Source organism: Pseudoliparis swirei, chromosome 12 (assembly GCF_029220125.1).
Source record: "Pseudoliparis swirei isolate HS2019 ecotype Mariana Trench chromosome 12, NWPU_hadal_v1, whole genome shotgun sequence".
Lineage (NCBI taxonomy): Eukaryota > Metazoa > Chordata > Actinopteri > Perciformes > Liparidae > Pseudoliparis > Pseudoliparis swirei.
The window spans coordinates 8,144,263-8,157,823 of NC_079399.1; the positions used below are offsets into that span (position 1 = coordinate 8,144,263).

The following is a 13,561-nucleotide window of genomic DNA, read 5'->3' on the forward strand; positions in this document are numbered from 1 at the left end:
TTGAAATTGAATCAGAGTCTGTTTAGATAAATTAATAATTTAGAAAAACAAGGTTACACCGCATTCATTTTCTTTGTCATATAATTTTCTGCTATTTTATTATTTTGTACATATCGTAACCATGCTTGCTGCAACGACAAACACATTTCCTCCTGGGGATGAATAAATTATCTATCTATCCATCTGTCTATCTATCTATATCCATATCTATATCTATATCTATATCTATCTATCTATTCTCTTTCATGGGGATCTCCCCCAATCATACTGACAACACCAACAGGAATGCTGTTGTGCATTAGTTTAGGCCCTTTCATTGTTGGTCATCTGGGCTGAAATGTGCACACTGTGATGTTTATGAACTGCAGGTGGCTCCTGAGGGGTCACAGGGGCCACAGAGGAAGACCACAGAAGAGCTGCTTAGGGGATGACATCACTTAATTCTGATGTGTCGACGCCTCGATCACCACAGGAGCGAAGGCTGGGTACTGAAATGTGTGTGTGTCTGTGTTAGTGTCTGTGTGTGTGTGTGTGTGTGTGTGTGTGTGTGTGCATATGCGTGGGAGGTGACCCTGATGTCATTGTTTGCCTTCGGTGTTTCCCAAAGTCCTGTCCACCCACATAAAAGAGTGGCGAAAGTTTTTGGAGCCATTTATATCCACCTGCATACCTATCCGATGACTTTCTACTGAGCAAACATCACTTCCCCTGCTAAACTAGGGCCAACACTTCAAAGAAATTGCTCAGAATAAAAATCCAGTCTGACAACATGTCTTTTCTGGAAAAAGAAGTTGGCTTGTGGATGTTGTGGCAGAGGAGAGGTTCACTTTTGGGACTGTAACTGCAAAGGCTGTAGGACTAAAAATATACAAAAAACATACTAAAATGAAAAACTGAAGATTACTTTGAAATGATATTCAACAAATGGGATTTAATTATGATTGCAAGACCTACTAATCAACACTTCAAGAAAAGCTGAGTTGTTTGAAGACGGCAAACAGCGTCTGTTTTTAATGAGATATTTACAGATATAGTAGAGAAGTAAACTTCTGGACGTTCAAGATGCACATTCGTTCTCACTTCCTCACGGAAAGTGAGATGGAAATGTAAAGACAATAGCGTGTCACTTACTCATTACATTTGGTCAATATGAGTGAGGTGTTTGTTTTGTTCATTTTTGTGCAAATGTAGGAGCAACTATGGAGGCGGTCTGATCTCATCCTGTCCGAGGTGGGGGGGGGGGGACAGTCACACAAAGAAGGTCAAAGGTCATATGACGCATGTGATCTCAAGGCTCCAAATCCTCCCACAGCATTTAAACCACTTTTGTAATTTAAGTCGTAGACTTACGGACTCCGAAGGAGGCTAAAGGGATGGCACGGTCTCGTGATGAGCTACTTATTACGATTGGTGAACCATGGTTGTTTATTCTCTACAAAACTATTTACTGATTTCACTATGTTTAAAAAAACATTTTTTTTTTAATGCAGCTTAGGTGAAGCATGAACCATCTGGATGGCCATACGTCCCTCCACGGCAACAAGCTCGATGCAGCTTTGTGCAAAAGACACTGTAATTAAGTGATGGTGTCATCCGTAACGTAACCCTTTTCATGGGTTGTTTACACAACGTCTTTTGATCCCACACCAGTGGTGCTGCCAGCCATGCTCGTCGGGAGGGGTGGGGCACATGCTTATTCAGACCGACTCCGCACACAATGAACTAAATTATTCAAAAAGCATGTTTGCAAAATGAGCCATGAAGGTTGCAGCGTGAATGCTAGTGAAACTCAACAAGTGTAATTTGTTTTTTTAGTGCTTATTGTGCCGTGTGGCGTGAACCGGGTGATGCGGAGGAGGATTTATAGAATCGCTGCTCATGAGACAAGATGGCTCTCGGGTGTTTTTTTAATTTTATGACATGGTAAAATGCATTCATGACATCAAATCTACGGATGTTATGTTCTGGAGGCTATATCTCTGACATATGCATAAATGTCATTTTGCAGATACAATGTCACAGGAACAAACTGTGCAATTCATCTTTAGCACTGGTAGAAAGACAGTTCGGCAGTTCAACACTTCACACTTCATACTTTAGCACAATTTACATCACATCTGCATGTGATGTAAAAGTAATTTTGCATCATGTTGTTTTTGTGTAATTTCAACCATAGTGAATTGAACTTTAGGGGACAGAGAAAGTACCCAAAGCTCCACACAGGAAATGAGGTCATCTCCTCTGCCGAGTCACTTTACCGGCTACTGAGCGCATGACATCATTGTGGGTTCGGTTACGTTTGAGTGTTGGACACAATTAGATCTTTTTGATGTCACTAAGGTCATAGACAAACTGAAAAACAAGACTAAAACCCTTCAATAGGTTATGACTTTAATGTATTAAATGATGATCTTATGACCACTATATAATAACACAGGTTATCTACAGCTGTAAAACTGTGTTCTATGGGAAATGTCTGTTCAGACAACTACATCTATTTCTTTCCGTCTGTGACTCATATTGCTCTTGTTGTCTTGTTGTCTGGGGTAAGAACTTAAAATCCTCCAACACAGTTTTTGCTTCGGAGACAGCTCTACCTATCACAGTGAAAAGCTATTTTCAAAACTGTTCACGGTGTCCTCAATGCACCCAGATCTGCGCTTCCATTCCTTCACTGCTAAAAAAGCGGAGGCAGTCGTGCTGACAGTTGCCTCTCTTCAAAGCCTCTTTAATGGCACGTCAATTCCTGCTTCCCCTGGGACGGTGGCTGTGGGAAGATGAGGAGGCTGATTGTGACTGCTGGCTATGGAGGACCAGCCAGCTGCAGCTCACATCCACTATGCCAACATATACTCATTCTCTTTAAGTAGGCAGAGACATATTCGCCTTTGTGAACTCCTGAATTTAAGGCATAGCTGTCAAGACGCTGTCTGAGTGTGTGTGAGCGCTCCTGGATGACGGTCGTTTGATCCGCACAAAAAGGCTCTGGGCCAAAGACAATGTCTCCAGCCATTACTGCTCGTTAGGCACCTACCTGGTGTACTCTATTATTAACTAGGCAGAAGAGAAATCTCTTGCAATTAAAAAATAGCTGTACTGGGAACATCTTCATAAATATTTGATGCCATTTTTGAAAATCTTATAACAGATTCTGAACACAGCTCATGAAATGATCATATTTTATGCTCAAGCTTTGAACGCTGGTGGCTTCCTCTCCTGACTTGACGACGCCGATCTTTAGATTTGATTCATGTGTGCCCTTCAACTCCATGTAGATATGACATGGCCTGAGGTGAAGTTACATATTCTTGGCTAAACTCGCGGTGTGAACCACTTCGGTCCAGACTGAAACCTCTTAACAGCAGTTGGTACAGTAATGTATTCCCGCCTCTGGATGATCTGTAATAGCTTTGGTGATTCCTTAAAGTCCAACTGAAATTAAACTGATTTGTGTTTAATATAGCACACACAATGTCTCTGTAAATCACATGTCCTGTGTTCTCCTTTGAGAAGGAAATGAAAAATGTAAATGGTTTAAGACGGCAGCCCCTATTCATAATTCGTCGGAATACTTTTAGTTTTATGTCAACACGAAGCCCAGATATCCTGACATGACCGTGCCAAAAAAAATCTGATTTGATGTTAAATCTAGTTTGGGTTATTTTGAGCATGTTAGAATGCAGGCGTTTGTGTTTTATTACAATTTAGTATTTATTTATTGTAATTCTTTCTTAAATGTCAATAAAAAAAATTGTTTCAGAAAAAGAAAAATTGTAATATATTTAAAAAAAGAAAAAATATATTTAATTGAATTCATTTTATTTTATTTATTTCTTTTATTTCTTTTATTTCTTTTATTTATTTTATTTATTATTTATTTTAAAATGTAAATGTATTCATTTTATTAGAATTGTTTTCATGCTTTTATTCATTTAATTATTTATTATTTGTATTATATATTTTATATATATATCTATATCTTTTTCAGAGTCCCATTCAGCCCCACAGTGCGTAATGTGCCTATATCCTTTTCATCCCACACACACAGAATTCAGAATAACTCATTAATTCCTGCAAGCTGCAGGAATGTGCTGCTCGTCAAAAGCAGGTGGTCCTGGCCACAGGTGTGTTTGTCAAGCTCTCTCCCTGAAATGGAGCTACATCTGTCGAAACCGTACAAAGGTCCCAACACCAGCCTGGCACCCAGCCGGCGAACATCTGCTTCCCATGTGCTGTGCAGCAGTGACAGAAAGCTGTGCAAGCCTCAGTCAGTCACCCAAAAAGCAAAGCCCCTGGGAAAAGAGGAAGGACGCCAGAGACTGCAAAGACAGTCAAATTAATTTGCAGCTCAGTCATGCATCCTTCTTTCTTAAATTGACCAGAAAATAGAATTTTGAAGCATAACATTCATAAGAGGTAACTGGATCATTTCCTAACACAAATTCCAGCAAAGCTGCCGCTGTGGGGACCAGAATCAACATATTCTAACATTGTGAAGGTGTGAAGCGTGGTGGGTGTTAGTTAAAATGCTGTGCACCGCCACTCTGTGCACTGACTGAGAAACGGGTTAATGGCTGTCTCATTAAAGCAACCTTAAAATTATTCAAAACATGCCCGAGATTACTGCTTGTAATATTGCCATCCGCTTTCTCTTAGATATTCTCCAGCTCTTTATTTTCAGGAAGAAGTTGGAAATCAGGTCTCACGCTGCGTGCACGCTTGGCTTGCTCGAGTGTCACTGCTTTAAAGTGAGGAGCGCTTGCGACTGTCGAAATGGGAAACGTCTGTCCTCAGATCTTCAGAGACTCCGGTAGATCAGAGGGCGGCTGTCACACCTCCAGGCAATCTCCAGCAGCACAGTGGAGATCCATCAGAGCCGCTGACCCCCCTGAGATACACCGGGGCTGCCCAGGACGCTGCACAAGTGAAAGAGATTTTCAAAGAAAGGAGCAGATGCTCAATTGATTTCGGTTGCTGTATCTCCACACCATCCGAGAGGTGAAGTTTCGGAATTCTAGCGGTTCTTTTATGTCTGCTAATCCAAGGCGGGATAATTGATTTGGTTGATGAATGAAAAAAGTTGCGATGTAGGTCAGAGCTGAAAGTATAAACGAGAGGCAATTAAAGCCACTAAGTTCTAAACATTGGTATGATTTACAAAGTGCTGATTCCATGAGATGTACATTCAGTTTTTTTATAATTATACCATATTAACAACCATGCAGCTCGTGTTTCCAGATGATAACAAGGCTGAGCAGTATTTGGAAGATGTGTGGCTCACACTATGGACTTCTTTTAATGTGAATGAATATTGCATATGTTAATCCCTTCCTTGGCATTTCCTGCTTAAGTAATTATTTGCATGATAATACGACATCCTGACGAATCCAAACCAGGAGGAAGTGTGTGTCAGTGTTTAGAGGAAGAGAGAGGATTTAGCTGTCTATTCACAGACCTGTCCAACATCTTCTATTCTTTTTCTTCTCTCTCTGCCATCTTTTTTCCGACGACGGTGTGCTTAAAATGCAGAATGAACACTGTTTTCATAGAGACAATACCTCTGTGATTTATTTCCTGGAAATATTCCTCCTGGCTGGGACGCCGGGCTCGGTGCTCTGCTGTATCCAATTAGCTTCACACCGACAGCACAGGCGATCCTCCACAGGCCAAACAAAAAGAAAAGAAAAGTTGAATAGGTCGTTTCACGGATGAGCACAGCGCACTGCTGATCCCCCTCCAGAAACCCAAGGATATGTAAATCCATATAGCTTGGAAGGATGACGTCATGCTAAACATAGCATCTTCAAAACCATGACACATATCGGCTTCTGCCCTGCTTAGATTGGTGAAAGACAGTTCTGTGTGTTGAAAGGGAGGATTTACAGGCCCCCATAAACGCAACGTTAAATTAAGGTGAGTCATCAGATGCTCCAGGGCATTTGGAAAGGCTCCCGAGGGTTGTTTGTCTTGGAGTCATCCCCTCTGACATTAATGAGGCCTTGGCAAAGAAGAAAAAAAATGAGATTGCCGACCTTTAACACGTTAGATAAATGTCTGCGCATAAAATAAAAGAGTGCTGACCCTGTTTCAGCAAAGTCTGCAACATTTCTTACGGTGCTGACAGTTCACATTTACACCTTCAAGATCAAACCTTGTGATGTCTGATTTGTTTTATGATGTAGGGCTCGCTGGGGCTCCTTTCATCTCAACCGTACGAACCGTGTAGACTGAGCTTATCTTCCATGAGCTCATATTCCTCTTGACAATAAGTAGATGGTAGAAACTCACATCTAAGATGTCAGACTTCGTCCTGGGATGACTGCTTAACGCAGTGTGATCTTTATCTGGTAATTCCTCGGGCTACCGAAAGACCCAAGAGACTGAGACAAAGTTGGCTTCCATCCGATACGACCATGCTGACTAACCTAAATGCATTATGCACAGCTTTGCACACACATGTGCAGAAGGGCGAAGCAACAAAGAGTAAAAGTCCTGTTTTTATCAGGCTGAGCAGTTTAGTATAATAAATAGTGCGACATTTTGGAGAAAAAAAAATGTGTATTCACTCTAATCCCGAGAGTTCGGGGAAAAGAGCGATGCCGCTCTCGCGTCCGCTCAATACGGAATCACGACCAGCAGCCGTTTAGCGCCGCTCAGAAGATGAAAGCAAAGTGTGCAACTATTCCTTCAAAGTCTTGAATGGCTCTCATGGAGCCGTTCATCAGCCGCACCAAGCTGGACCGATTCAGTGTTTGGGCGTACGCAGACACAAAGCAAAGCGTGTCTTTGCCTTGCGTCATGTAGCCGGCTGGACCGCTTCTGTTTGTGTTTGTTTGTACCAAATGTACAAACGTTAGCTGCGAGCGATAGCTAACCGACATTCACATCAACGGCGTCCGTGTGTTTGTGTTCAGCTCTGTGTCTGACTGATTTCAGATCTGCCCGGGAACTCCAGTTATTACCTTCGCATTGAAAATGCAGAAGGTAATGTTTTGATCGCCGTGTATTTATTTATTTATTTATTTATTTGTATGCGTGTTACTCGCATCACTCAAAAAGTATTAAACCGAATCGCATGAAATTTGGTGGGATGATTGGTTATTATCCGGGGACCATTTGAGTAGATTTTGGGATCGATCGGGTCAAAGGTCAAGGTCATGAAAAGGTCAACATCTTCTTGAATAGCATGACATTTGGTGGGATGATTGGTTATTATCCGGGGACCATTTGATTAGATTTTGGGATTGATCGGGTCAAAGGTCAAGGTCATGAAAAGGTCAACATCTTCTTTTTACCATAGCGCGGTCAATTTTTATCCAATTGGCATGCAACTAATGCCAACATGTTCATAATTCAATGCCCAATCTTGTGATATGCGAAGGTATGCGCTCTACCGAGTGCCCGTTCTAGTTTTTGTTATTTCCCTCCCGTCTCGACTGGAGAAACATTCGGTGGAGAGCGGGTTTTGTCCGACTCGCGCGTTTCTATCGTCCGCGCGGCGCCATTAACAAAGGACTTCAAAACACTTTTTGAAATTCTAAATGAAGCAGAATACATAACACACTGCAGCATTTATTGTTGAGAGTGAAAAATTAATTCTCAAATATAGATTCAGTTTATCTTCCAACCCGAGTAAACTCATTTGGTCGGGGGCTACGAGCAATTTCTGTGTTGGCTGGTAATGTTGTTTTTACTAATCATGGCAGTATAATGTTCCTGCCCGAGTGAGTTTCTGCCTGCAGTAATGTTAAATTAGGCAGAATGCATGGCATGCTCGATTCACAGGAATTATTTGAGTCCTTCTCATCCCCCCACTCATTAACTATTCAACGTGAACTCCTGATCCTGCGGGGTATTGACATTAATTCCCCACCCTGCTGGAGCAAGCAGTTTGAAAGACTGCAAACCTCGGCCGGGCTGCCTTCAAAAGCTTTTTTTTAAACAAACTAACCATTTGCTTATTTGTGTGTTGCAACCTGCCCGGAGAGCAAGCCCGGTTAAAAACGCTGCATTATTAAGGTGAACGCTAATTACGCCTTCCAATGGCCCGTGTCCATTACAAGCAACACAATAACAAGCTCATCAGCAGCGTCGACCGCGGCAAGAGCACTTGTGCCATTTAACAAGTTGTTGATGACAAGCTTTAATCCCGCGCTGACATGATGAGGTAGACGTGTTACTAGGATCTCGTTCTGCTCCGGCCTGTCTAAACCAATCCCGTCGCAGCAGCACAGCCTTTGCCTTGACCTTGGGCAGTGGATTTCCTTGAGGCCAGGGTGGCCACTGTGGAAGTTGAACGAACTGGCTCAAGGTGGAGGAAACTGAGGAGCTGGTGCTGAGGCAGGCAGAGAAATCTATGAATGACTGCAAAGAGGAGAGCATCCACCAATCAGAACAAAGAGGAAATCCGCGAGCCAATCACAGAAAGCTTTCTTTCTCCCCCTCCGGTGTCTCCCTGACTTCTTCTCCTGACTGTTACCAGGTCACAGCGCCTGCCCGCGCCTCTGAATAATCTGTTTCATTGGGTCAGTGTGCCTCTCACAACGCGCCTGACTGGCTGGTCGGGCGCACGCGGTTGCTAGGGAGCGGAGCCAATCGGAGCGAGGCGGAAGTTCCCCCTCCGCTCCCTCCCGCCCGGTTTCTAGGCAGGCTTCACGTGCTGGAGATGTTTTGGCGGGAGAGTGAGAGAGCGGGAACGGGAGGGGCGGCTGCAGGGTGAAGTGGAGCATGTGATTGTGGGTGCGCGTGTGAGAGCGATAGGGCGTGTGTACGGGCATGCGCGATATGCGTGTGCGTGTTCGCGGGCGCGTGTTCATTTTGCCCTGCCTCTTGCTTTCTGATGCAACATCGAACTGTGTCTCCTGGGCTACTAGGGGACCTTGTTATGTTTTTTTTCTTTTTTTTCTTCCCTTCCTGTCCTCGCAGGAAACGAGAACCAATTGCTGTGCTGTTGCCATCGGAGCGGGGAGGTTTGTTTTCCCTCCACTTTCATCTCTGGTACCTCCCCATCGTCAGTTACCGTAGAAACAAGAGCAACTCCAACTCTATTTCCATCCAATGTCTCCTTCCTTCAATGATTTATCTTTGCTTTCTTTTTTTAATCCACTGCACAGCACCTACCCACCAACACTTTAGCAGCCAAGTATTCGGAAAATTGTGTGACATATCTCAAAAGGAACTGTATATAAGCAGAGATGAAGAGCTGCAGATGCGCATGCTGAGGCACATCTTGTACAGCGCCACTTGAACTTTTGAGCTGTCGAAGCTTAAGACGTGTCAAGATTGCGAGGTAAAAAAGATAATTTCTCTGTGTTTCTCAGAAAACAAGGTCTCCCACACCCTAAAACAAACTTAGACATATCTGTCACCAACATTGTATCTCCCCTGACCCCCTTGAACTCTCTGTTAACAGCACATCGGACTAAAGCTAGACCCAAAATCCCATTTTTGCCACTTGAGTGCACACTGAGTTACATGGAATTTAATCTGGAGAGCAGCAAGTGAGTGGACAGACGACGACTGTGTGCATCCTCAAAACACAACAAGTGCGGGTTGAACGACCTCAAAATGACACGATCACTTATATCTCAAAGGCACAAACTCCAGGACTTATTTTGAGAGCTCATTCTAATATTTAAAATAGATACAAAGGCAACCGGAATTTGTAGTTTCTTTATTTTTCTTGTAAGAAGGATCGTTAGGATAGTATTTTCAGAGTTGTTGGCCGTCATTTCTATTAGCATGAACAATATTGCACTCAGTCAATTGTTGAGATTTGTAAAGATAGCAACATTGCATTGAAAGTCAGCCTAACAACACAATATGCCTTCCACCACAACCATGTCCACCAAATAAAGGGCTCACTACTTCCTGCGTTAGAGCTGAATATAAAAACATTGAATGTAAATTGAGGGATGGGAAATTCTGAAATATGTACGTAATTGCTGAGATACAGTGATGGGTTGAAAAGAAAGTAAGGAAACCCCCCTCTTCAATTGTAACATACCAAACCATAAACTTCTACTTCCTGCTTCAATGTTGCACGCACACTTTGTCCAGTCCAATGAAAGATCATTACCAATAGTTACATTTGACTATCTTTCTGATTCCCTGTGGTTTGAATATTCTGGTTTGTTTATAACCTGTCTGATCATCGGGTTGCTTGATGTCTTATTACAAGGACATTTTGAGTTTGAATAAACCCCAGATTGTCCTTTCACTTTTATAAGTGCTCCTCCAGTTTAGTAATATGGTGGTTTGTTGAAGTGCACTTTGTTACTGTTAATACACGCTGTCTTTTCAGGTCACATAATAACAGCACGGCCGACCGAATAGCTCGGCCAGAGCAGTTTTGATGGGAAGAAATTGTACATGTGTCGGGAGAAATATTTCTCGGCGTAATAAACCAATCAGTCCTGTCCAATAAAGTGTCGCAGCCTGTTGAATTGCCCTCAACCCAGTGTGGTTGCCTCTCAACTCACAGATGGATTGGGACAATGATACGCGTATGTTTCAATCTCAAGTGATGAGTAAAATCACACTGGATTTCAAGAAAGAAAAAACGCATAGCTCGGCAATATCAACCCGTAACAGAGTAAGAACAACACTACATATCAATACACATGTAAATTGAACGTCGGAGCTGTTTCGGATGTTGCACATCGAGCTACAAGTCTGCCAGACAAATGATTTGTTTACCGCCGGAGCTGCTGCTGCTGCTGCTGCTCGGTAATCATTAAGCGATCCTTTATTTCAACTTGCCATCGCCGCTGGAAACGTGACGCAATGCAACAGATGTACACTTACATTGAACACTTCATCCGAAACATATCCAGCATTATTTCTGTCCGTGGCATTAAAGTGGTGTCGAAATACATATAAGAGGAAGGGGGTTTCCCTCGGGTGGTTCTGAGCTTCAAATGTGTTACCTTTGGATGAACTCTGTGGGAGCCACGCTCATTGGCTGAGCGCCTGCTGTACCTGTGGTTTAAATCGAGAGGTGTTGACAGAATAGACAGAAGGAGGCGGACAGAGGTTTCCAATAACCTGTGAAAACTTGCCATCGCTGTCAACGTCATTTCACAATCAATCTATGTGAAAAACACCCTGCCAAAACAGGGATTCAGGGAGATAATTAAACGGCACTGGAATATAAACCATGAAATTGTGATGCGAAAGTGCATGGAGTACAAGCACAAACACTGACGGAGTTGTTTGGGTGCGGAACGGATTGAAGCTTGAAGACAAAGCGTCTGGACGTCAGGCACCATGAGGGAAAAACAAGCCACAAAGCAAATTGTATCATCATGCAGTGAACTTTGAAATCCTTCGACATCCAGGGCCTTATCACCTCTTCTGGCGGCACGTAGTCAGAAATAACTCACCGAGGATCATTTTTCACTTCCTCGTTGGGGAAAATTGCTCAAATAAAAATGGGCTGGGAGACGTCGTCTGCCACTGCACCTGACACATTAGAGGTACTGGAAGTTTCAGGAGAGATGACAAGTCCTCAGTTCAGCGCCGACACAAAGGCTGTTTTCCCGCTTCAAAGCGGTTGAAGCAGCACGCTTCAAAGTAAAAGAATGCAAATGACTTCAGAACTGCGGATGAGATTGCACAATGCATGACGTTTGTGTTTCTGAATCTCGTGCATTGACAGCCCATCATGTTATGTTCTCGGCCAAAACAGAAAAGACTAAATCTGATTTGCAACACAAATGTGGTTAACAGCTCTGCGTTCAAAGAAACAACAATTCTTCACCAAACTGCAGTTTAACTCAGTGTGTTTACATGATGGTATCATTCGAATCTTGCTTTAGTCGGACTCTGCTATCTTTTGGGGGATCTGCTATTATCCCAATATACATGGCAGTGAGTAATTCGAATCATTGGCCTTTGAAAGCATGTCATATCCGATACGATAGGCGGCGCTGTTTTCATTACAACTCGTGGTGATGCAGCCATTTCCGCTTGACCTCTTCACCACCACCAACAACAACCAACAACAACATCAACATTTCGAGAAAGATGGCGAACAGAGAGCAAGGCGAAGCTACATCCCTCTACTATTCTTGCATGATGTAAATAGTGACATTATCGTCTCTTTCGACTCTTTCGACTTCCGGGTCACGACATGGGAGGGAGGGGGGAGGAGGGCGGCGGGATCTCAAGCATGCGCAAAGACGCAAAGTCCAGTTCCTAATCCAATTCACCGTTACATGCCGCGATAGTCAAATTATCAACCGGATCGGATCGAGTTATCCAGGGGTGTTAATCGGATTGTAGTCGGACAGCACATAGTCGAACAAAGGTGTTTACATGAAACGGATAATTCGATTTCAGTCCGACTAAGCCAGTTATTCGAATGCATGTAAACACGGTCACTGACGAAAAACTGTGGTTCACCCCAGAGTCCATTGACTGAACGTGATTGTAACGCACTATTCTTGGAGCTATTGTTTGGGAGCATTAATTAGTTATTGATAACGGGAACTCGGGGGAGAAAAATAGCGATTCGATTGTTTTATCTTTTGTTTCTTTGTTTTTCTAATACAGCACACAGCGGACTAATTATTTTTTTAAACATTCCACCTTTGACAAGTTGTTATAAATGACAACATCAATCGGTTGCAAAACTGATGTTTTAAACTTTTTAATTATCTTTTTTTCCCCCAGTCCACTTCAGATCCTGCTGTGTTATTCTTTAAAAAGAAGTGGCTTTAATGATGAGGATTTCTATTCACATTACACAGCGGTGTGCTTCTTATCATAAATATCTAAACAGATGAAACAGTATCGTAGTTGCTGCCAACATAAGCTGTTGACATCTCCAGGGGTCTTCATGTTACAGCTTTGAAAAACAAATACCATCACGGTTAAAATATTATATAATTAGGTCAAAATACAGTTAAAAAAGTAAGAATATTTATTATACAAGCAAAAATTCAGCAGGGTTACATTTCTATTTTTAGTCTGTATTGTTATTGCAACATGCAAATGGTTGATCACTTGTTAGGGTCGGGAGATTTAGCAAAACAGCAGAAAATGTTGTTGTTTTTGTTCATGCAATGCTTGAAATTCCAGCAAAAACAACCACCATCTGATCGCTTCTTCCAATTTTTGGGTGGGGTCCCTCTCACTGCAGGATTGGAGTTGGAGGGGGTTGGTGTGGATGGGGGGTTGGGAGCCGTGAGGCGGCAGCTTAAACAAGGCTGAGCAGGGGTTGTTTGCTGGTCTGCCAGTAAACCGAGCATGGGAATGTTGTCAAAAGTTGAGAAAATCACACTTCACACGTAACCAGCTGTACAATGAAGGAGTGGGACAGTGTGAAAACACAACATCCTGCAGAGGCTGCCCAATGTGCCCAAAAGCAACACCATCTGCTTTCATCCAGAAATTGTCTCCTGGGAAACATCTGACTAATGCGATGGATCAAATAGTCTCACTCTCCTGGACTGGCTTGCACTCAGTAACCCCTTTTTTGCAGATAAGGATTTATTTCACTGTTCTTTCTCTTTCCTCCTATTTTGAGTGATGCCATGGGTCGGCGTGTCCCCACTCC

At 42.9% G+C, this 13,561-nt stretch overlaps 1 protein-coding gene across 2 annotated transcripts in view; it reads right to left on the minus strand.

Moving 5' to 3' along the window:
• The window catches only part of ptk2bb (protein tyrosine kinase 2 beta, b), a 46,677-nt gene that overhangs the window by 29,220 nt on the left and 3,896 nt on the right, over positions 1-13,561 (minus strand). Inside the window, exon 2 of one of the 2 annotated variants that reach the window (XM_056427411.1) lies at positions 5,559-5,657. The exons of the other annotated variant lie outside the window; for it this stretch is intronic. The gene's annotated coding sequence lies outside the window, so the exon portion shown is untranslated. The remainder of the gene's footprint in view (positions 1-5,558; positions 5,658-13,561) is intronic. 2 annotated transcript variants of the gene reach the window in all.